A 22,200-nucleotide genomic window follows, 5' to 3' on the forward strand; every position below is an offset into this window, starting at 1 on the left:
ATTAGAATACAACTTTAAATAATGCTTTCAAATTTATATAGTTGTGGGCTGCCAATCAACTATATCTTTTGGAAGCATGTACAAATTTGAACGTGTTTGAAGCATGAAGTGGATACAGTTTTACCTGTGCATATTTTTAATTGGTAATGTCTCTTCCTTTTGCCAATGGTATTACTCAATTTAGGTTTTACTCTTATTAAAGTTGCCTCAGTTTTCTCTAAATTGAAGTGTTGGAATAAATTCTCAAAAAAGGCATTCAGTTTATTTTGCAGGCTTCCTTCTCTTTGATATTCTGCCTGTTCCACGGATTTTGCAGAATCAGTCACATGACTCCTGCTGTTGCTGGAATAAAGTATCAGCTGCTCAGTTCTGGTAAAGTGAATTGGTCTGATCAGCCTTCGACGTTGATAGCTGTGCCTTCAGTTACGTTGCCAGTCAGTAGTTCCCTTAAACTTTTTTGATGTTTTACTTTAAAACTGAATTTCAGCATTTTGCCTGAAATAGTTCACTGTTTTTTTCAAATGATGAGGCTTAGGTGATGCATTATGTTACCACTGATAAGTAAAACAACTAATGACCAACTCCTTTAGCCTATATGCTTTGAGCAGGGTGCCAAAGCTGGGAAATGAGGTGCTAGTGTAATCATTTTTAAATCATGTGTTTTSTAGACCGTCTTTCTAAAACTTAGCAGATAAAGTAAATTCTCCAGTAGCTCTCTCCTTAATGAGCCATCTTCTTTTAAAAACCCTTCTATATATGTACAATTACCATTTGTCATCTTCCGCCTCAGAGCTGCAGAGGTAACGCTGTACTTGTCATCTCTTAGTTTTCCTGTATTGCACCAGTTTTCGTGTTGAGAAGGAGATCTCTTGGGCTTTCTGTGAAGTTGAGCCATGGATAAAGCTCACTATATAGCTTTATAGTCCAGGATCTGTGCTCTGGACCTGAAGGTAACAGATGTTACATAGGACTAAGTCTCCTTTCTCCTTTGCCACATCCAAACTGTCTCCTAGGGATAGTCCTTGACCTGTGCTGACTCCACAGCTGTGCCTGAAGAATGTTTTGAGAGCATAGGCAGCTGTGGGAGTTAACTTGCATAGGTGTAGCTTGTTCATTGCACTGGGGATTAAAGCTGAAGTGGGATGAAGGAAAAAAAATGAAGAAAGAAACAGAGGGATGGAAAGAATATAAAGAAAAACTGATAGGAGGCTGATCTAGGCCTGAGATTGAAACTCAGTGAGTGACATAGAGGAGAGCAAGTATTGGGACTGCAGGAGGAATGAAGAGGGAATAGCAATGAACTGAGCAGACAGCAGAAGGGAATGGGGAAGGAGAGAGATCCATTAGGAATGGAAAAGGAAGTATTGCCAGAGAGGGAAGGGGAAGTTGATAGAGCTCACTAAGCTCCATCCGTGAGAACAGGGTCAATACATAGATCTAAAACAACTGAAACTGGAACAAATGAACAGAGTCAGGAGTAGAAACCAGGATCTGTTTCTCAGTTGTCATCTACCTTCTACAAAATCCAAGCAAGTCATGTCCCATTCCTCTTTCAGTACTGGTCCATGAAAAGAATAAATGGATACTATGCAATTTATTCTTCCAACTCTGTTGAATGAAATCTACAGTAGATCCACAGGCTCCAACTCTGAAGAGCAACAAGGAGCAACAACTCTCACAAAGAATCAGAGAATGATACACACCAAGTTGCCACGAAAGCTCACTTTTTAGAGTTAAAAAGGCAGATATGAAGAGAGCAGGAAACAAAACTCTTGACGTTTTCCCATATGGTGTGTATGTGCTATGATAGTAGATACCCACTGAAGGAAAGACTGTTCTTCCTAGAGAACCTAGGTTACAGAATCACAGAATATTCAAGGTTGGAAGGGACCTCTASAGATCATCTAGTCCAACCTTCCTGCTCAAGCAGGCACACCTASAGCATGTGGCACAGGGTGGCATCCAGGCGGGTTTTGAAGACCTCCAGAGTAGGAGACTCCACAACCTCCCTGGGCAGCCTGTTCCACTGCTCTGTCACCCTAAAGGTTCTGTTCCCTAAAGGTTCTCTAGAAGGTTCCTGGGAAGGTTTCCTAGAGGTTCAGTGCATGAAGCTGATCAAGGATTTCACGAGTTGTGTGAAAAAGGAAAATAGTTTAATTTATCTGCTGTTGATTTGTTGATTTTTTGTTTGTTTGTTTTAAGAGGGGGCAAGTTTGGACTGTTTGGAGGCAAAGGATAAGAGAGGTACACAACTCTATTGCGTAAAGTTAAGACAAACAGGTTTTTTTTTTGTTCCCCACTTGCCCAAATGGTCAGTGTATTCAAACAGGGTTTTCGAGATATGGATTCAGTTCCTGTGTTGTTTAAAGTAATCCATGTCCACATCTTAAGAAATAGTGGAAGGATTTCCAAACTATTCTGCAGATCATTTTGAATGAGTATCTGGACCACTCAGTGAGCAGAGAAGATACCATCCCAACATTACAACAGATTAGAGTGAAAAAGGCACGTTACTTGCATGATAAATACAGCTCCTGTAGCCTCTCCCTGCATTCACACGCAGTCGCAGGCAGTGCTGAGAGGGCTGCTGTTATCAGTAGCTGGTAGGAAAGGGTCTGAGCAACACCAGGTGTTTACTGATGGTGCTGCTCAAAAATTTTGAATTCAGAGTCTGCCACAATATGTTCTGGGTTTGAAGAAATCTTTTTTGATGTCTTTGCATGGAGTGTTCTCAGGTCTAAAACAGTTACCTGCACTTGTTTATGCAAATGCTACAAATTTCTGCTGAAGCAGAAGCAACAAAGAGGACCTAGCAGTTGTCTCTGCTGCAGAATTGCAGGGAGGGAGGGCAGCTATGGGAAGTGAAGACTTAAAGCTGCTCTAGCCAGGTAATCAGAACTGAGAGACTGATATTGTTACTGTCTTACAGTGTTAATATCCTTTAGTAGTAACACTCAGTAGCGGAACATGGCTGTCTTAGATAAAGGTTAGAAGCTGTCTGGGTAGTGTCCTCAGGTCCTTCTTTTTATATCTGTAGCTTATAAAACATAAGATGCATAAGCCATCACAGGAGAGCAAGATTCCATCAGGCACACGCCTGTTAAGAAGGTTTGACTCATAACTGCTTTTAGCTTTTTGTTCCTGGTCAGATACCAACATTCCTCTAGCTGTGWGTTGGGCAGGTAATACAAGGCATATGCAAACAGCACGCTCTTGAGAGAAAGGAGTGCGCACTTTCACATCCCAACAAGGAGCAAATAAAACATAAGCAAAAAGTGGCTTTTCCWTGTCAAGAGTAAAATCAATAAGAGCCTTTCCACAGTGAGATTTAGTGCATGTGAGGAACTTGAAAATGTTCTGCTGCTTATGGCTTTTACATGCTTTCAGGTCAGACAGCAGCAGAGCAAGGATTGTGGACACTGACATTTTTTTTATTTGTCAGAGGTAGGTGTCTTAAGCCCACTTGTGTCTTAAGTCCCATATTAAAATACAACTCAACATTAACTGAATTCATAAATACTTACCAAATATAGAAGACAGCTTACGAAGCTGTCATAAGTGCTGAAAACCCCCAAGCAGACATCAAGGAAAATCTGATTTTTTTGAAAGGCAACTATGTAATGGTTATGGGCTATTCGAATAGGAGATGACTGTGTGACAGGGATCCCAAATTCCGTATCAAGTAATCCCAACACGTCACGGGTGGGATCATGGGAAAATAACTCATTCRGTGTGCCCTGGTGGCCAAGAAGGCCAASGGGATCCTGGGGTGCATTAAGAAAAGCGTCTCCAGCAGGTCGAGGGAAGTGATCATCCCCCTCTACTCAGCCCTGGTGAGGCCACATCCGGAGTACTGCGTCCAGTTCTGGGCTCCCCAGTACAAGAGGGATGTGGAGCTGCTGGAGAGAGTCCAGCGCAGGGCTACCAGGATGATCAGRGGCCTGGAACATCTGCCCTATGAGCAAAGGCTGAGAGAGCTGGGCCTGTTCAGCCTGGAGAAGAGGAGGCTGAGGGGGGACCTGATCAGCGTGTATAAATACCTCAAGGGAGGCAGTGAGGAGGAGGGGRGCGGCCTCTTTTCARTGGTGGCCAGKGATAGGACTAGAGGAAATGGCTTCAAACTGAAGCATCRGAAGTTCCACAGGAACTTAAGGAAGCATTTCTTCACTGTGAGGGTGACAAAGCACTGGAACAGGCTGCCCAGAGAGGTTGTGGAGTCTCCTTCTTTGGAGATCTTTAAAACCCGCTTGGATGCAGCCCTGTGCCACGTGCTCTAGGTGACCCTGCATGTGCAGGGGGGTTGGACTCGATGACCTCTGAGGTCCCTTCCAACCTTCGGCATTCTATGATTCTATGATGAAAATTATCTGGAAACAGGTCCCTTAAAACATCTAATAGAGATCTGTAACTGCTAGAAATCAAAGATGACCTAGCTTTGTATGATCTTTATACATATATATGTGTGTATATATACATATAAAAATACACACAGGGAATCATTTATATCCTGGTTTTCCCTAAGCTTTTACCTTAGAAGGAAGAGTTTGCTTTGCTTCTTAAATTCATAAATTCTTAAATATATGATTCATAAATATGTGATTTAAGACATTTAACATCAGATTCCATAGTGCCTACCCTACAGGTGCCTGGGAACCCAGAGCTCTTTCCTTAGGGTATAAAGCAGAAGCCTTTCAGAAAACAGGCCAAAACTTCCTTTTAACAGAGCAGGTTCCTCCTGGCTACCCCTCTGATTAGAATCTGTTGCTAAGAAATAGGAGACCAAGACAAGACTGCCGCACTGGAGGAAGGTCAGACCTGTTTTCTCCTGTGGGTTGTTCTCTTACTTTCTATTTAAGGTGCTCTGCTGTGTGTTGAGGTGCAGCAGGGAAACATAACTCAACCTCATTCATCATAGCCCTTGCAAAGGGTGAGGAAGTCTTTGGTTCCAGTCCCTTCTTTTTGTGATGATCGTATTTTACATCAAAACAATTGCATTCCTTTCTTGGGAGCCCTGCCCTCAATTTGTGTGTCCTTGCACACCCAACATACCAATTTTGTTGCAAAGAATCCCAGAAGCAGTGGAAGATGCTCCCAGGTACAGTTTCTGTAGCATCTGAAGCGGCTGCTTTTTAATAGTACACAACCACCGAGAGCAGAGTTTCTGCTCTCCCCGAACCTGTTTTGGTACCTGGTTGGACGGTCCCCCAAGCAACTTTCRCTTACAAATTGGTAAGATGTCACCTTTCAGTTGTATTTTTCTTTCTTTTATTTCCTTTTTTTCTGAAATTTTCTGCCATTTTAGTAATTTCAARTGATTCACTAAGCAGCTCACCAAAGAAAGTAAAGCAGCAAAAGCAGGGCTTCCCCTTGTGACACCTAGGAACCCTCATCACAAGTCCAAAGAATGCCTTGTCACAGTGGTTAGGCCACTTTTCTAAGGTCCGACATACGGATTTAAATCCCTTCTTTTGTCTCGGAAGCCCAGACTAGAGTGAGCTCTTGCTTCCCTCCCTATATGAGTTCACTAATCACTGAGCTACAGCAAGAAAGTGCTGGCTCCTTCTCCTGATGTGTTCTAAAGCCAGCAGTTGATTTTATGAAGTGCCAAAATGTTTAATGGTAAGCTCTAGTTGAACACGTGCAGGTTGTTACTAGCGGGGAAGGACTGGTGGATTCAGATGTGATGCAGTCCTTTTTAACCAGAGATTATGTGCAGACAGCCAGGTTTCTCTGGGCATAAAGTGAACTGCTTCCTTCACCACAAAGCCTGTCATTCAAAACAATGTTTTGTCCAACTTATCCTCACTCTTCATAGACTTGCAGAGAGGCAAACAGCCTCCTTTTTTTCTTTGTATTTCTCYGCAGACTTAACCATTGCAGTTCTTGCTATCATTGTATTTTCAGGGGTGGCCCATGCCAATGGAGTCTTCCAGACCAATCAGTCTCCTGCATGACACAGCCCTCCAAGGAAGTATCAAAACAAAGTAATTTTCATATCTACACATATGCAAAAAGAAATTACTGAGAATAGTTCAGTAGTTTATACAAGGTTTATTCACCATTAAACTTTTTAAGTCTCTTAGAAGCAACAGTAATACAAAATCCCTGATAAACATTTGTTTTGATCCTTAGAAGTAATTTTTTACTCATGTTTTGAATACAGATGGTGAAAATAGTGAAAACTCTCTCATCTTACTCTTTGACATAAAATATGTGCAGTATGTTGTAGTCTCACTGTCTGGAACAACTCCAGAGTTTAGCTGTGTTTCCCCAACTGGTCTCAGTGACACTGCAGCATTATCTCAAAGCAGAGTAACTCTGAAATGAGTAATAACACATCTCTAATCAGTTTTAGTCTATATAAAGCACTCGGAGATCTGTACTGTGAAGTGTAAACAGCCAAACATAGAAAGAGGCTCCATTCATTCTGCAGAATTGTGTTCAATAATACAACACTCAGAATGCAGTTAACAGCACTCAGAACTCCAGTGCAGACCCTTCCACTACCAACAATACAGAGAGAAGTCCAGGGTGTTTTTTCCCTTGAAACTTCCAACCTTGGAAGTTGTATTAATACGTACAAGCACAACCACATCTCCAAGCCATAGAATAGTCCCAGCCAGCACTTGACTTCAATCCTTCTGCTAATGTTTAGGCTCTGGAGACCGTCCGTAGTTATTTATGTACCTGTTGTCCAAGCGTTCCTGGCGTTCACAGTCATCAGGCTGACGGCAAACTAAAAATAGACCAAGAGAGAAGACAGTCAAAGACAGGAGGCTGCAATGAAGTTTTCTCTATCTCACTGTTTATTACTCAACATAACAGCTAACCTTATTTATGATCCGTGTATGTTTCTTAGGGGTGCAGTGGCATGTCTGCTATAGCTCAAGGGGCATGAATTAAAGTAGTGTTCCAAAGTTGTTAAAGGCTGTACCCTCCCAGCTGAACCATAAGTTATCTACCTCTCCAGGATAGGGATTCAGAGGTTGAGTTGGATGCCACTGAGTCGTGTGTATTGCGTTAGCCAACAGCACATAAGGGAGTCTCAAACACATTAGCCCAAGGGGTCACCTAGGCTCAGGGGAGAAGCTACAGACAAACCTTTGTTTCTTACTGGAAAATGAGATGGTATTTTTATATGACTGGGTTTAAGTAATAGTTGTGAGATCATAGCTGAGAGGAGTGTGCTAGGGTATGATTTAATTTAATTTAAAGGAGACATCAGAAGAGAAAGAGCTAACCAGCCTCCATTTTCCTGGATATTTTTTTAATTTGTTTTGCTTGCACGTCTTTGTAGATCTGTGAAACTGTGTTAATTGCATTATTAGGTATTTTCTGGATGAGATGGAAAGGGAAGGAGAAGGCCAAATAATTTTTCAGCCTCCCTTTCTTGGAGCAGTCTTCCAACAACCAGCACACTTTGCAAGTAACAGTCTCTAAGTTGCCCGTCTGACTTACAGATCAGACTTGTATTACATGCACACATTGGCATACTAGTAGCACTGCACACTTGGCAAACATAGGACACCTGCTTCAAAAGAACTGAAGTTGTGAAACTGTTTGGCCCACTTCAAAACCAGCAACCTAATCAACACAGCAGTTCTGTAATGAACAGTAAAAGTGTGATTGTAGTTATTATAAATACCTGAGTTGTAGCAGGACTCTTGTTTACATGAGCTGGACATGTTGGCCAACTGGAGGGTAAGCATCCTTACAGCAATTCATCACGGGCATGGGAAATGCATCTCATGCCAAAAGCCACCCTACTGATATAGGGTACTTCCCTTTGGACTCTGCAACTCCTAGGTATTGCATTAAGCCATCTTAATTCTACCTCTTCTGAGGACACATTCTACCATCAGTGAACAGTATTCTGCCATGACTCTCAAGCAGATCGCAAGTAGTTATCTTTTGTCTACCTTTATTCTCCCATAACTCTCAGCACTCCCATACAAAGCAGCAAATCACATAAATAACTCCTCATACTCAGGAGTTTCTTTCTGCATGTACACTTAGTATTCCGTAAACAGCTACAAGCCAGACAAGCATCCTCCAAGAATGGCTTAGCCAGAAGTAATCTTTACCTAGGTGATCCTAAGTCCTTCACAAGTCCATGCTTTTCCATCAGTCAGCCTCTACCTTCCTTGAGTCTTACTGTTCTTCTATTGAGATCACTGTCCTCCTTTGAACTTTTGACAGTTTGTTCTTTTTGTAGACTTAACTTCAATGTCTAGACAGAAACCAAGTCTTCATTGCTGGCCTTTTCTATTCAATATCCCGCCTGGATGCAGTCCTGTGCCACATGCTCTAGGTGTCCCTGCTTGAGCAGGAAGGTTGGACTAGATGGTCTCTAGAGGTCCCTTCCAACCTTGAACATTCTGCGATTCTSTGATTCTTTAAGAATGAGGTGTCATTAACTCTGGAATTCCCATCTGTTTCTGCCATATTCTACTGTTTCATCTGGGGCTATTTTGGATCTGTATAAAGATTCCTCTAAAAATCAAATGAAATACTGAATGTCAGCTTTTGGACTGGAGATCAGAAGAGCTATTTGAACCACAGGATGATGAAGCAAATTCAGTTCTGCAAACAGTTTTGGCAAATTCACTTTGCATGGTCTCTGGAAAGCCTTCTACATGTGGGATAAGTTTTTATCTTCCTATCTTTATAAAGACAGAGGTTTAACTATGGAAGTATTTTAATTATGTCAAGGACAGACTTTGTTCTGTGGCCACATTACAACTTYAGTTGCACAGACCAAGTGTCATGAACTGCCCCACTGCATACTCTAAATGATCTACTTTCAAATCAGGAACTAGGTCAAAACCACAAGAAATTCTTACTCTTCTTGGCTGACTAGGTCAAATGCCATTTAAGGTCTCAGTAACAGAATTGCTGATAACTCCTGCAGAATGTTGCCAGGAAAACAAACCAGAAAAAAAAAAAAAATGTATCCATGGCCATCTTCCAGTCTTGAAGCCAAGTCATAAGTTTTGGAACTAATGAAGCTAATCAACAATGTCAGCTTTTCCTTTGGTAGTTCTACAAGTCTGGCTAAGTTTTGTTGATAGAAGCTTTCATGATGACAAGAACTTGAGCACAGATGAGATTAGAACAACGTTTTCTGGAGAGCTTTTATCAAGCAATAAAGTTATGGTCTCAAAAAAGCATTTTCTGATGTTGAGCASTTCTGGTGGTATGTCTGATTAAGCCTGATAGCCTTAAAAGAAAGCATTTTCCTAATAAACTCACAGATTAACAGAGCAGTTGAGGTTGGAAAGGAGCTTTAGAGATCATCTAGTCCTATCCCCTGCTCAAGCAGGGTCAATTAAAGCATGTTGTCTAGAACTGTGCCCAGATGACTGTTGAGTATTTCCATTGATGGAGACTCCACAGGCTTTCTAGACAGCCTGTTCCAGTTTTGGTCACACTCACAGTATTAAGATTTTTCAGATGGAGCTGCAGACAACAGACAACTTACTTTCAGTATATGCTAGAAAGATAGAAAAGAAATGGCTGGCTGCAGAAACAACATACTAGATGTAAGCAGCTTATGTGCTTTATCCATGTATTCATGTATTACCTCAGCTTCCACAATACCTTTCAGATTCTTATAATCTCATCCTTATCTGCATGTAGTCCAATTTATTCCAGAGGAAAAAAAAAAATCTAGACCTTTCCAGTTTACTTGTCAGAAGAATTAATTTTAGGGAAAGATTCTTACCGAAATAAATATATGCAACTAGATGACTTAAGGGATGTATTCATACAGTTGTGAACAAAGAATAAGGAATACTATCATCTGCCCCTTGCAAAAATACTGCGGGATGGAGACTTTACTCATCATGCTGTCTACATGCATGATTGTTCTCCACAAACTTGTCAGTGCCTTCCTAATGCTTATGCTGACCAAGGAAGTTCTAACTTTATATCCTCAATGTTTCTTTCTCTAGATAATARAAAAGGATCATGATAAAATCCTAAATACATGGTCACTGCTCAAGTATCCTTAAAATGGATAATGAACAATCATTGAGAGAAGAGAGTATGAGAGAAGAGACAGATAAGAGAGAATGGAGAGAAGAAAAATCTAATGCCAGACCCACTCTATTCCCTGCATATGTAGGGCCTCCACTTCTGAGCCAGTTTCAGAGAAAGCTGTGAAGAAAGGTTGATCTTGCTGTATACACTCTTCCCCATCATGCAGGAAATTCAGAAATRACTTGATCAAACCTGCATGTTTAGAAGAACCTAATTTTACATGCACTGATTATACTGGTTATAAAATAATGAAGCATTTTTTGTTTCATTTTGAATTCCTGGCTACTTCTAATTTAGTCAAGATTATGCAAYACATCAGTCTAGCCCTAACCTGGAAGATGGGCATGATAATTTACTTACACTCAAAAAACCTCTACTGAATTTTCCAGTGTTAGAGTGAAAGATTTTAATATGTTAGAATAAGATCTCCTCCCTGTGAATATCAAGTATTCATGGAGTGATATGAAGTGATTTCATTGATTATCTAGGACCCCACTTAACCTGCCTGCAGGCTTCACTAAAAATCTTGGGGTTTAGCTCCTCTTCCTGTAGGTAGACAATCAACATGAAGCAATTAARTTCCATGCCTTGAAGAAGTTTTATTATACACAGTGACTGCTTTGGGGAAAATACCATCTTTGCTACTAAGTGCAAATCTTATGTATAATATAATTACACAAGATTGAGCAATGTGCGAAAACTTTTAGTTTTGAATTAAGCAAGATGTTTTAGGAAAGCATTTGTAAAGTAGTCATACTACTACTGCAGCTCTCAGTCAGATATTTAAGAGGAAAATCCAGCAAGCACATAGACTGATATTATCAGAAATACCTAGATAATAATTTGCAAGGATCTTAAAGAGTTTCTCAGGTAATTCATATTCCTTGCTCTGCAAAAGCTTCTTTCTTTCATGCCAGGTTCCATGTTCTGCTAGAGACTCATGAGTATTTTGCCCCTAGTTTGATCTTTGCCCCTGATTTGATTTGTGTAGTTATCTGCAGTTGAATCCTGAATAGTCCATCTACATAGGAAATTAACTTTGGTATCTTGAGGAAGAGGCTAGATCAAAGCAAGCAAGGCACATAACATGGCTAACTCTCTTTATAGACAATAAAACACCAACTTTGAAAATAATGGCTCACATTTCCTAGTGCTTTGCTTTAGACAGCAAAAAGCTTATAGGAAACATTCACTGGATGTGAAGTCATGGCAAACATTAATCTTTCATATCCAGCAAATAATGTAATTAAAAGAGAAAAAGTGCTTAACATTTTACTAAGATGCAAACCTGATATCAAAATGCTATGTGGCAATCCAACATTTGTAATAGATAAGGAACATTATGTCAGAGGGAATAGACCTTTGCCTACAAGCAAGTCACCAAATGCCGGAACTGAGCCACTATATTGTCATGTTAATGGGATTTTGCTGTCTGTTGTGCAGCATTATATATGCACACTGTATTTTGAATGTAGATGTCATTTAATAGATTAAGTTAGTGTAAGGCTTCTCAAGTTTTATGATGCCATGGATTTCTCAACAGGAGGGAACAGTCAGTCTTGCAGATCTACTACGTTTTTGCCAGAAAGTGAAAGGCTAATGACTTGAAATATGAATGCCACAGTGAGGCACATGATTAATAGCCTCTGAGTAATAAAATCAATGCTGACAAAATATGTCCAATGAAAAGTTTAAATCTCCCCTTGGGAAAGGAATCCTGAGCCTTGTTTCCAGTTCTGTGGATGCATTTTATTCTACCACTTGACAAGTTTACAGGGTAGTTCTCAGCACATGGATGAGAATGAAGACTTCCCATTCTCAGAAACGTTCCTCAGTGAATAAAGAGACCATATTCCCTTCCACTTAGTCTGTATTATCATGAGTCTTGTGCTCTTTGCTGAACAACAGCCCAATTTCAACAGAAGTTCAGTGCCCTGATAGCTTTTCGTTACTGAGTGGCTTTTTGAGAAAATTTGTACCAAGGGGGTTAATTTCCTTAGGCAAAAGAGGGTCCAGAATCCCTCTTCTCCACTTTGCTGTCACCATTTACCTTGCTGTGGTAAACCACTGCCCCTGCTTCTTCTCATCTTCCTCAGAAGATGTTCTGGTGTTCAGCCTCCTAAGTGGGAGTTCAAGTGTGAAGCCCTCAATCAGTTGCCTCTGGGGACACCCCTGTGTTGGGTGTTTTCTAACAGCTGGCTGCAAAGGACTTTGCTCCCGCATCCATAAAAGCAAAACCAGAAATTGCCATGCAGATGCATATGGAGCCCTTATGCCATAAGTGAAATGAAGTAACCGCTTCACTAAGCCTGCATAAAGCTGCCCTGCTACTGTAGGGTGTGATCTTGATCTTCTCATCTCCTACCCTCATCTCTTTACATCACCATTGCACAGCCACACCTARATGAGTGCATTTTCCAGCTCAACACTAACCCACCTGAAGAGTGCTGGACCTGCTACCTACCTAAGTTCTGGAGATCCTGGGGTTCCTGGATATCCATTACAAATTCCTGTGCTTTCTTGTCCCCTCCTAGAGGGGATAGGCAGGTATGTTATCCTCCTATGAGGGAAGGTATAACAAAGCAAGGCCAGGGGATGGTGGGACTGCTGGTAGCTCTGCCTTAACCAGTTGAAGACCATTGTGGAGGTGCACCCACAGCATACTGCCCCMACAATGGTGGCACCCAGTCTTCTCCATGCAAAGAGCCCAGCTACATACCTTAACCTGGGAGAATCACCCRGTTGTGACCAGGTACTTACTCTTAGGCATAACATCTTCCAGCTTAGATGCTAAAATAGGCAGGAAGAACTGGCCTCTCCTAATCCTTATGCTATCTAGCAGTTGTTAGAATTGCCATCAAGACTTTATCTAGTTACAGGCCAAATAGGAGAGCAACCATGGTGCAGAGATWATCTCCATTCCCAAACTATTCATTAAGGCATGAGTAACTAGGAAACAATTGTTTTGTAGCATGAGGCTAGGGCATCAGGATGATGGTGGYCTCTTTTGCTAGAGAAAACTAGATTAGGAGTATCAAGGAAAAGGAAAACAAACTGTTTAGGGAAGTTTGTGCAGTACATGGTCTTATTCCTTCAGACAATATAGGGTAATTGTTTATGTCAGACAATCATACCAACAGGTACCACAGCGTTGAACTGCAGCTAACAAGCCTTGTGAAGGCAAGACACACAGTATGACATCCCAGTAAATGCTTCCAGTCCATTGGAAGCACCAAATGGAGCAAAAGCACCCTGAAGGAAGAAGCTGCACCAGCCAAGGAAAGTATGGAGATAGACTCAAGCTAATGGAATGGAGGATCCCACCAGAGAGGATTCCTAGCACTGTCAGTCCTCTGCTAAAGGACTGACAGGTCCTCTGCTAAAAGTCCCTTAAGTCAAGGCAGAGATCTGACCTGATCTCTGGATCAGGTCCAGGTATCACCACCAAATCCTGATCCCTGCCCTCACTCCTTTGATGTCCCCAAGCATCCTCGACCTGGTGCAATTCCAGCCTAGTTCCAAACAGCTTTGGGCCATAGAAGGGGTTGATAGCATCCAGCTTTTCTTCTGAGGCCACAGTCTTCTGATTTACTCTCCTTGCTCATATTGATAGTTAGCCTCATGGGCCCGATACAAGAGAAGACAACGAGCCCTAAATGCCTGTCCCACATCAACCCTGTCTGTCTCCCTCCCCAGCAAAGCCTCACAGTGCTGTGGTCACYCACTACCTGTTGGTCATAGTGCCAGCAGCCCAAACAGGAATTACTGCAKCTTCTCATTGCTGTTAGTGGAACTCTACTATGATTGCAATGCTCATTAGTGACACAAACCCAGAGCTGTTGYTGCTGCCATCCTACATAAGCATCCCATCAGAAATCCTTATTCCCCTRCCTGTCATCCTGCATTTTCCACCCCATGTAGACTACAACATATACCACTCACACAGGTACAGAAAGTCTTCACAAATTGTATCTAGTTCAGCGGGAGAACAGGGCAGCCCAGTCCAAAYACCACCAGGAGCATGCAAGACCTTGACCCATTCCCAACACAGGTGCCATCCTTCTAGCCAACCTTCCACTCCCCAGAACTTCCCCATACACTATTCCAAACTCCAGCAAAATAAAAACTGCTCATCATCTTGAAGCTGTTCTAAGTCTGTCCCCCAGCATACAGGTTCTTGTGCTGGTTCCTTCACACTTGCACCTACTTTCTATACACAGCTGGGCTCCTGCTGGTCTAGATCACTGAAAGACCTAGATGCCYTCTTGCAGTCAAGTGACAGCACAGRGGAATTATCTAGGCTAAYGGAGAAATGGAATTAGACACATAGCCCTTAGCACAGCAAAGAGTAGCTGAGTTGTGGTAGTGCTGCAGCACGTATTAAATATAAGGCATCTTTGCCTGAGACCTTGTATTTCACAGCGTTACGATTTGTTATCCACACCAAGGCAGAGATGCCCMGGCCACATCATATTTTCTCTCCCTTAAGAGCTTAAGAACTCTGGCTTCCCTAAATGTAAATGGTGGGTTAGAGGAACCAGAAGCCTTTGATGTGTGTGGGGAGATGTAATGCATTTAGGCAGAATATTTTAATTATGTGAATTACAGCAGGGCAGCCTGCTCTTTTTCTTTTTTCATGCTGAGTCATTTCCACTTGGACTCTGCAAACATGGAACCAAGTGTTTAAGTATTTGGAATAAACGATTAATGCTGTGCTCTAGCTTTGGCAAGCCTTATGAAGGGGGAAAAAGAAAAGAAAAGAAAAGAAAAGAAAAGAAAAGAAAAGAAAAGAAAAGAAAAGAAAAGAAAAGAAAAGAAAAGAAAAGAAAAGAAAAGAAAAGNAAAAGAAAAGAAAAGAAAAGAAAAGAAAAGAAAAGAAAAGAAAAGAAAAGAAAAGAAAAGAAAAGAAAAGAAAAGAAAAGAAAAGAAAAGAAAAGAAAGAAGAAAAGAAGAAAAGAAAAGAAGAAAAGAAAAAACATTCCTTTTCTTCTTTTCGCGAGCTTGTTCGTGCCTCCTTTGGAAAAAGACTGGCGCTAGTTGAACCTACCCGTTTAAGATACGCAAGGGCCAAGGGCCAGGATGCTGAAACGATCTCACCCAGTTCCCAGGGACTGACAACTTCTGAAATGTCTCTGAGGCTTTCAGTTGCCATCCAGCCTCATTTGTGTACAAAATACGGAGGGATGAGTCACAGTAATTTCTTGCCCTTTATGAAGAAAACCTGATACCTTGTGCATAGTTGTGGTATTTCTGTACACAGTTTACATACTTGCCACCAATTTAGTTTTATTTTTCTTTTGAGTCTTTTGATTTTTTTTTATACAGTAATTGTTCTGCTGAAGTCTCTAGTGAAACGATGTTTTTATTCAGCATCTGTGCCTTCTAAATACTTACTCATGAAGATCTTTTTAAAAATTTTTCCCTCTGCCTGTTCACTAGGCAKCATAACTTTTTCCATTTCTTTGATCCTGGAACCCTCCCCTCCCCCTTTATTTTTAATTATTCTTCCCTTGGCAGCTGAAGAAAAATTTAGCAATATATACCAAGCCCTTTCCCACCCCTCCAGTTAACAAAGATACTGGTTGTAGATCAAAGAACCCATCAGAACAAACTGCTTCCTATGTATGCAATAAGCCTCCTGTCTCTGGAATAAGCAAGTTTATCTTCATTGTGCATTCCGATAAGACGTTATTATAGTAGTGACTTTAATTACATTTCTCATTATTACATTAGTGTGCAGTAACATAGGGTTTCGCTGAATCTAAATGTGTTAGTTTGTGGAGCATGGTGCCTTTAAGTCTTGCGATGGAGGCAGGCAAAATTTCAGAAGCCATGAAACGCTTAGGCTTCATTTTATACCCAGTTGGGCAGAGGTCCCTGAAGGCGTTAGTAAAGCATTTGAAATATTAACTGGAAGGTGGAAAAACATGAAGAAAGAAAAACAGGCAACAGCCTCTCAGTACACCCGTGTAACGCAAGCATGGTAGGACTCTAGAAAAGAAGTGACTAGTTTAAAGGATAAGTACATTTTTGTCCTGTCTTCATCTAGTGGTATACCCAGGGATACATTTTAAACATTGATCTATTTTCATCCATAGGAGAACAACAACTTCTCCTTTTTTATAACCCTCACATCAGAGGCTGTAAGACTAATGCTCTATCTCAAAGTATTTTGTCCTAGGCATTGAGTGGATGAAAAAATGTTTTGCAGTTATAAAACACATTCTTAAGATTTGTACATTTTGGATGTCTAACAAATATTCAGTGAACTGATACTCAATAAAACAAATACCTTATTCATGTAACTTGGCTTCCCTGATATCTTGATTGACTGCAAGGCTTGGTATTTGGTGCCAGGCGATTCCCAGGGGACTGAATTTATCACATGCTAAGTCTTGTAATCATTACCAATAACAATTGATCCACAACTTATTGAAATTTGTAATAGTTCCCGTGAACTGCAGTTAATTTTAAATCAGGCTGTAAATTACAAAATGCATCTTTCCTTGAAATGCATACATCTCAAGCAGTATTAATATTGCTTATTAATTGCATTGGTCCCATGGGGTAGAAATAACCTCATGATCTCCAAGAGAACTGCTATAAGCATATTAGCAAGGAGTGAATTGGAGCACAACAATTCTTTCTGGAACCCTTGGGCTAAATATTCAGCGGTCCCCAACTTGTTTTAAAGCAAATGCATAATAAAATGATTCATTGCTTGACCCCTCTTGCTTGAAGCACTAACCATAAGTTTATGAGGCCCTTTTTCTCTTTACTTCTGCCAGATAGTGGAAATACAGATAAATCTGATCCATATAAATCAAGTTTTTAATTAAAATATAGTGAGTTTTCTAATACAGATGGCATTTTCCCTTCTACTTACTGCATCCTGCCTTAATGCCAACAATGAAAAAATAAGCTAGGCTTATCAGTACAGTGTTCCTGTCTGTCAAAAATCACTATTTTTTTTCTTATTATATTTTGAGTTTTAAATAGTTTGGTTTATAGAGAACTCTTTTCTTTCCCAGAAGGCATACTCTGTCTTTGTTTAAACCATGAGAGTGTTTTAAAATAATACATTATTAAAGAGATATTTGCTGTCAGCATTAATTGCAAACATCTTTTCATGTTTTCATCTGGAGAGGGAAGTCTGAGGACTCCATTTAGTGAAGATAGTTTCAAATGACATTCAGAAATGGGCTTTCTCAGAAAGTGAAATATGTCTTTACAGAGTTTCTTGTTATTGGGGCAGTAAATCTGTGAAAAAGAAAAAAAAAAAAGAAATTTGTTATACTTTGTTACAAACCTTTTCTTTTGTCCTGATTGTTGTTTTTGTCTTCCTAAAGCAAGAATATGAAGAAACCGCATGAGCTTGTGAAGCTCCAAATAACCTTAACTTCTAAACAAACAAAACACGCAAGGGATCACTGCTGCACTGTGGCTGGTTTATGAAGATAAGCCATATTGGGAACTATTAAAAAGTTCACACACTATTAAAGGAATACTTCCAACTGCCCACCTCTTAAAATTGTAAAGACAAATGTATTTTGTACTTATTTTTTACTAATTTTCTGTGAGTAAAACTGTTTCAGTTGAGTTTCAAATTGAAAAATGTCAGCAAGAGAAATTAGCAGATTAAACTGACCATACTCTTAAGATATATTTCCAAATATTCTGATATTTTTCATGACTCTTCTCCATTGACAAAATAGCAAAGTGAAAACTCTATCTAAATACTTTTCAGGAAAGAATATCTGAAGATATTCAGTCAGGTCAGTATTTCTGGTGAAGTTCTGGTATTTAAAATGGCTTTCCTAGCCCATCAAATTCTGCTTCTAATATGAAAGGAATGTGTGTTAAGCTCAGTGATGATGACTAGAGAAATCTATCACCAAATTAAAGATCTTACTTAATTGCATGGGATCCTAAGTTGATTGCATTTGTGATGTGAAACCGAAAGATGTCCAAAGAGCTATATATGTAGTTGGTAACTAAAAAAAACAGTTTCACAAAGCTGAAAACAGTTAAAAGCTAAATACTTTGTAAGGAAAGAAAATAAATAGAAAATGGAATAATAATCAGGAACTACTTAAAACATTCTAGAAGATGCTTCAAAACCACAATTCAGCCGAGAATGGAGGCTATCCTAGTTAACAGAGAAGGCAGACTCAGAAGGTAGACTGATGGATATATATTCTGTAAAACATGGGAGAAGAAAAGGAAATAAAGGTTATGGAATTTTCAAAAGGAATTACTTAGGGATTTTTTTTAAAGTAATGATAGAAACAAATAACAGAAGGAAAAATCTATGGTTAGCATAATTAACAGCAGGAAATGAGTTAAGCATCCTGGAAGTTAACACARTTCCAACAATGATTCCCATTGACCGATGGGATAGACAGAAGCGATAGAGCTGTGAATAACTGAACAAAACTATTTTAAAAAAGTGTCTGAGATAAGTGAAGTGATATATTAGYCATGCTACAAGGTAATAAAGTACTTTCCATTTTAACAACTGAAGAGGAAATCATCAGATCCTTCTATCTTGCTCTGAAGAATTTTAAATGAGTAGGTCAAGGAACTCTCTGACCTACAAACTTCGCTTCAACAGGTTTTGAAACACTGGGAACATTAAAGTGGAAGACAGCTAATATTAYACCAATATGTTTGAAAGGGATATGTGGAATGAGACATGGACTTAAATGTCTTACAGGACTAAAAACAACTGTTAGGTAAAACAGTGGAAAAGTTTACAAAGGTCTTAGCTGATAAAGAATTAGGGTAGTTAACAGTAAACAGTAAACAACAAAACAATCTGAAGCTAAAATTGAAGTATAAGTTTMACTGGTAAAGGAAATGGGTTTGATATTAAAGACTTTCCAGAGATATTCAGATTCATGCTACCTGACATTTTAATTAGGAAATTAATGTAGGCTCTATTGAATTTGTATTATTCTAAATCAATTAAAAACTGACTAGTTCCTAGGTCTGAAAATGTCACTGCAAATGGGGAAAATTTTATCAACCTGATCGTTTTTTAATGAGGGTGCAAAGAAATCATTTCTTGACCTTATAGTTCTTGGCCATATTTTTAACAATGACCCAGAACAAAATATGAAGTTGTTACTGAGACGTTTCTCGGTGTCATATATTATGGTTTTGGTAAAAGGGGGAGAGAGAAATCAGGTAGACAATAGGATTAGATTATAAATAGGGCYGGTGACAATGTCCCTTCCCTCCCTCTTTGTCCAAGGGAAGACCCTCTATCCTGACATAGAGATGAGCTCTTCATTCTCCGCTGGCATCTGGTAGAGCTGCAGAACCCTGATCAATCTTGGTGTCCAGAGTTTAAGAAGAGACACTAAGAGTTTGGATGGAGTTCAAAGAAGTGTAGCAACCCTTTAGGGTGATTCAAGTACTAGAAATCACCTCATACTTAGAGAGTAAGGAGCTCAAGTGGATGAAAGAAAAGGCTGAGGCAACACAACATGGCCTGTAAAGGAACAGAGAAGCAATAATAGCCTTTATCCTGGTGTAGGAAGATGCAATATAGAAATGATAGAAGCTGAAGTTCGAAAAATTCAGAACACAGTCATTTATGTTTACAACAAGGATAAACCTAACCATGGACCAACTTAGCACAGCTTGCAATGGATTTTCTGTCACTAAAGATTTCAAAATCTTTATGCTTTTTTTTTTTTCAAAAGATTTGTTCTAACTCAACCACAACTATTGGCTTTGAAGCAAAAATGCAGGGAAATCCGAGGATTCTGGTTATGTTTGGAGTCAGAGAACAGTGGTTCATACTGACTTTACAGTTTATGAAWCTTTACATTTTGTTTATTTTCATCCCAGCAGATCCTCAACAATGAGGAAACAGCTCAGGCTCTTAGCATAGAATGGAATCAGATGAAATAGCTGATGGTTCATTTGGTTCTTCCCAACACTAGGCGTGAAGTTCAGAAGGTGAAGTGAAGACAGGGAATTACAATGGCTCTTGAACCAATGCCAGATGCGACTGAGACACATAAATATTTCAGCCAGGTCAGACAAACAGCAGGGAAGTGATTTCTTATTATACATTTCAGCCAGTTCTGGCTAAAAGGAATGGAAACAGAATGCTATAGTATTACCACTGTCTTGTTCAAAGTATTTCTGAGGTTTACTAAGTCATAAATATTGTCATGCAAAAAGTACAACAAATGCAAAAGTGGGTTCCCTCTGTCTTCCTCCTCCACATGGTCTTGTGTTTTTGAGAAGGAAGCAAAAATATCAACAGGAAGATCTCATACTTTTAACTAATCTCAGCTAGTTCTGAGTCTGGTAACATCTTTTGGAATAAAAGCACATCTCAACATTAATGAGATAAGTTATCATCAATGAGAATGATTGATGATGATGAGTTCATCTCAGGGTCTTATTCTCTGCAACCATCCACAACAGAGCACAGATTCAGGAACAATAAAGAGACAAGTARCTGGATCTCAGTCCACTGAAACCTTAGGTGGATTAAAATTAGATCTTTATATGAGCGAAGTGAAGCAAAGAGAAGAGCACAAGGGAGTTTGTAGAGTTTTAGTAAAATAAGATGAGGACAAATTTCACTGGAATTACTTCAAATTTATATTCCTGTAGCTCAGAGAAGAATTGGCACCCCAAATCTTCAGTCATAAATAGTGTGACTTCATTCTTGCGCAGATGCATCAGGAGATATTTACATCAACAAAAATCTTTAGCCCAATTATAGTGCTGTGTCRAAAATCATCCTTTCCAGTTCTAAAAATTTCAGTGACTTAGCCAATTCAAATGTTTTCTTCATTCTTTTTTTTTCATTTAGTAACTAAAGTTGATCATCTCTATCATAGTGTGCTAATTCACCTCTTGATACTTCTTTCAAATCTGCTTGAAAAGTACCATTAAACTAAATAGTAAATTTGGGATCCTGTGAAGTGCCATGAAACTAAGTGGCAAATTTGGGATCCCGTCATCAGCAGATCCAAATTGGGATCCACATTCTTGTGGCAGGACATGAAGCCACACAGCCTTTTTATCTCAGTGGTACTTTTCAGGTCTCCTGTTCCTCGGTGGTTGTTGTTGTTGTTGTTGTTGTTGCTGCTGTTGTTGTTGTTTGAACTACTATATAGTTTTCTCAGGTGCTTCTTGTTACATAACCATCCACTGACTATTCCTTTTCTCATCTCTTCCTTAGTCGTGCATCTCCATACCTGTCTGCCTGCCTCCGTGAAATAATAACTTCACTTTTAGAGTCTGAAGCACAGAATCGTGAGACAAGTGCTAAATTCTTTGCTGTAAGCCACCGAGCATCGTCTCTGCAGTGCTGCATTCACCACCATGTTGCATAAGATAACAGCTGCTCTTTCCACCTGTTTTTCTTCTGAGAAYTCACATCTTGAGCCACAAACACGCAGCTCAAATTGATGCAAGCAGCATGAAATATGCTTGTATGGAGCAAATATTTTATTCTGCCTGAGATGGAAAGGATGTGTGACAGAAGAATCCCTGAAGGTTCAAATAGTTGTCATTGAACCTAACACAGATGTGTCCAGACTACTTAGATCTTGATTTAGGTGCTGAGATACCCAAACTACTTGTGGATGGATATCAAGCAGCATAACAGGAGCTAGCTCTGGCACTTGACAGCACAAACCATATCAAAGAGCCAAATCCAAGAGGATGAGACTGGTTTGCTCCTCTCATGGCAAGGAGAGTGAAAGGAAGCCCAGAATCCTTGAGGACTGCTTGTTCATGCACCCCATGGAGGAAGTGGGGTGGGAATTGCTGCTACTAGCAACAGTGACCCCCAGTTCGTCGCAGTGGAGCTGCCCTGTGCATCTGGCACTGGGCAGCATGAGCAGAGCTCTGCTCCTGGTCCAAAATCTGCTGTCACTGGCGAGTGCCTGCTTTGTCTCTGCTTCGAGTAAGCCCATGAGGAAGATCTGATTCACACGGTATATCTACCATGCTGGACCTGGAATTCCTGCAGTGCCCTAAGCCAATACACCTGCAGCAGCTCGAGGTKGTCGTGGTGCAGCGTATGGTGCTGCTGTTTTGTTCAGCGGTGGGCAGCATCAGTGCTTCACCAGAGCCTCATAGCCAAACCTATGCAAAGTAGAGATATTTACAGCTCTTAGGAGC

Source organism: Nothoprocta perdicaria, unplaced genomic scaffold, assembly GCF_003342845.1.
Source record: "Nothoprocta perdicaria isolate Ctin4 unplaced genomic scaffold, notPer1 scaffold_137, whole genome shotgun sequence".
In the NCBI taxonomy this organism is placed as follows: Eukaryota; Metazoa; Chordata; class Aves; order Tinamiformes; family Tinamidae; genus Nothoprocta; species Nothoprocta perdicaria.